Consider the following 3,506-nt stretch of genomic DNA (forward strand, 5'->3'; position numbering starts at 1 on the left):
TATGGAAAGCAGTACACTAGTTATTTTCTGAAGACCTGGTTCTTTGTAACAGTTATAGAAAGCAGTGACCTTGTTATTTTCTGAAGACCTAGGTTCTTTGTTACAGTTATAGAAAGCAGTAAACTAGTTATTTTCTGAAGATCTGGTTCTTTGTAACAGTTATAGAAAGCAGTGACCTTGTTAGTTTCTGAAGACCCCAGGTCTTTGTTACAGTTATGGAAAGCATTAAACTGTTGTTTACTTTTATGACATTGAGTCTTTGTGTCTTAATCCTCTCTAATCCCCTAGGCAATTAGCACAGTGTGAGAGCTGACCAGTGGTGCAGAAAAAGTGTTGGATTATCTAAAAAGTGTGGTACTATCCAAAAAGTGTGGCTTTATTTTATGCAAATTTTAGATAGTACCACACTTTTTGGATAATACAACACTTTTCTGCACTATGTGGATATAATCACAGTAATTGAAGGGCTCCCATTGGCTGAGGGATAGTGGCCATGTTCTAAGTTTTTAGAACACCTTTAATATGATATTTCTGCCTAGTATGCCACTGTCAGTATCTGAAACCAAGTCATGGCACTTGCCTGGAGCTAGTGCTAATACACAAACTCAATTAAAATCACTGGAAAGCATCCTTTCTCATGAGAAAATGGCAAGCCACACAGTCACACACCCAGAAACACAGGCAGGCTGTGACACACACTCAGGTGAGAAATGGCCAAGGCTAACAACTCCATGTGGTACAAATTGTCACTCCCCCTGAGCCGGACTATCTTAAAAGAGCTGGTATGTGACAATTCGGCCCATACCCTGTCTGCCTGCCTTTCTACCTACCTGCCTACCTACCTACATACCTTCTCACATCAACACCACATCATGCCGAGGAGAAGAAAGAAGATGAGGCTTCGACATGCCGGCCAGTTCAGGGCGGGAAACAAACCGTGGAACAAGGGTCTTACGATCACGAAGGTAACACCCATTTCTTCATACCATAGGCCAACACAAGACCAGGACAGTCTGTATGTCAACCGAGATAGGAAGGGAAACATCATACAGAATGACATTGAAACTCTGAATGAAGTGGGAACAACAATGGTGCTCCGTCATACAAAACTGCAAGGAAGCCGGATTGCGAGATTCATTGGGGAGAAGACAGACAGCGATGAAGTGGAGGGCTACCGCATGTGGCATGCGAAGACAGCGGTCCATGCCTGTGTGAGTGCACAGAGACACCACGACAAGATCCAAACAGACTGCAAGGGACTGGTCAGAGTGTCAGCCCGGAAGGAGCAGAAGAAAGGCCTGACCACTTCGGAGACACTGGTGTGCGACGAGTGCAACTATGAATCGCATCACAGTAAGTTTTATGGGGTGGTGCCGTCAGACGAACCAGGAAAACGAGGACCCAAGGTCGCAGAACCTAACATGGCAGCACAAGTCGCCATGTTTAACAGTCCCATAGGACCGCAAGTGCTCAGAGAAGTTGCAGCTGCACTGGACATCTCAGTGCCAACCACGGGAGGACTCCAGAACTTAGCAAATAAATACAGTGACAAGATGGTTTCCTTAAACGAGAAGGACATGGAAGCTTTGCGAGAGACGGTGAAGGAAGTCCATGCAGTGAAAGGAAACGAACCGGACAGCGGCATCCCAATAGAAGCCGACTCTCGCTACCAAAGCCCGCTCCGTTCTGGAAGGGGGAAGAAACCAGGTCAACCGTCTGGCAACTGTGTCACCAATGTAGCTGAAAATGTGACAAAAAGGAAGTGGGTCATCTGCACTCATGTCAAGAACAAGAACTGTCAACAATGTAGCAGAGGAGAGGGGAAGAAGGAAGTCCCATCCCACAAGTGTTCAGCGAACATCCCACAGTCAGCCGTTATAGGGGATGAAAGACAGGCTGCCATAGAGATTGCCAAGAAACTGATGTCTGGGCCTAGCAAAACAATTGTTGCTGAGTTAACTGAAGATGGTGATAGCAGCTTCTCCTCTGGAATGAAAGAAGTCATGGAGGAAGCAGGACTGAATGATCTCAAAGTCTTCAAAGACATTGTGCACCTTTCAAAAGCTATCAGGCGCAAGGTGAGCGGAGGCAAGTGGTCCAAGCAGATGTTTCCAGGAAAAACCCAGGAAGAGAGAAAGTGGATCAGGGACCGCTTCGGCAATGACTTGGCCATAAGGCTAAATACTGAACACGTCCTGGGACTAAAGAAGTTCCGTAACCAGAGGGTCATGGCTGGAAAAATGAAACAGGTTATGCAAGCAATTCCATATTGCTATAGTGGAGATCACAGCAGATGTAAGTCCGGTTCCCTCGTGTGCAGGCACCCATACAAATGGAAGTTTCAAGAGTTACAAGAGAAGGCGAAGGGAAAGCTGGACCCGACCGACGCTGACCTGAAGGAGTTAGGAAAAATCATGGAGCACAGGCTAGGAAAGGAGGCTTTGAAGGTGACAAGACGTGGGCGAACCACCAACAAAGTAGAGTCTGTTAATAGACAGATTAGCAAGACATGTCCAAAAAATGTGAACAGATCTCGTACCTTTCCGGGCAGAGTGCACTCTGGACTACACTCCTCCAACAATGGAACCGGGATGTCGATAGCCCGCAAACGTGCCGCAGCCAATATACCGTTTTCACCAAACTCCGCGGTCGTTCCTGCATGGAAGGGATGGAAAAGACACAGAACTATCACCGTGCGTACAAGATGGAGGTAGCAAACCAGAAAAGACAAAAAGCCAAGACATTGAGAAGGTTTGCTTCATATGACAAAAGAAAAGAGCAGGGAACTTACAAAAGCAAGAGAGCAGTGACAGGTACAGGTAGGGCACCAAGGAAGAAGAAGAAGGTAGACAACAGAGAACATTCATACACCCGTCCCGCAGAGCAGGAGTCACCAAGTGGATCAGATGCAGACTAAGGACTGATAGAATGTAGCTTACCTAAGCACCTACAGAATACAGTCTGGCCAACCTGTATGTGTCCGACATACTCCGCGGCGTCGGCAGGACTTTCTCCCGTTGTTGACAGACTGAGGCTCGTAAGATAGGTGTAGATAGTTCACACAGAGAGGTTGATGACAGAGATGAGAGACATGTATAGCTTTGTCAAGGTGCAGCTGGCCAGAATAAACCATGTAAGACACTCTATGTACAGGCCACTTCTTAGTTGTAAAGGCAGGCGTATCAGGGAACCAACAGACATTAATCCCTCCGTAGACTGACAAAGCTGATTTCAAACCTCCTTTCCAAAAAATACATGTTGATCCAGGCTCTCTACGTATGTTAGCCTCAATCTTTCTTCTGTATTCCAAGCGCCAATTATCTGTTTGACTCATGGGGGAGGGGGGCGTGTTACAAACTCAGAAAAACAGCCAAAATGTTGTATAATTTGAATAAACTGGTCTTCAACTAAGCCACCATGTGTCCTTGTACTGTCCTTATCTTGTCTAAGGGTATCAAGTATCAAAAAGTTGTGAAAAAACTCACCTCATTGGTGCAACCCGTCGG

Source organism: Branchiostoma floridae, chromosome 9 (genome assembly GCF_000003815.2).
Source record: "Branchiostoma floridae strain S238N-H82 chromosome 9, Bfl_VNyyK, whole genome shotgun sequence".
Lineage (NCBI taxonomy): Eukaryota > Metazoa > Chordata > Leptocardii > Amphioxiformes > Branchiostomatidae > Branchiostoma > Branchiostoma floridae.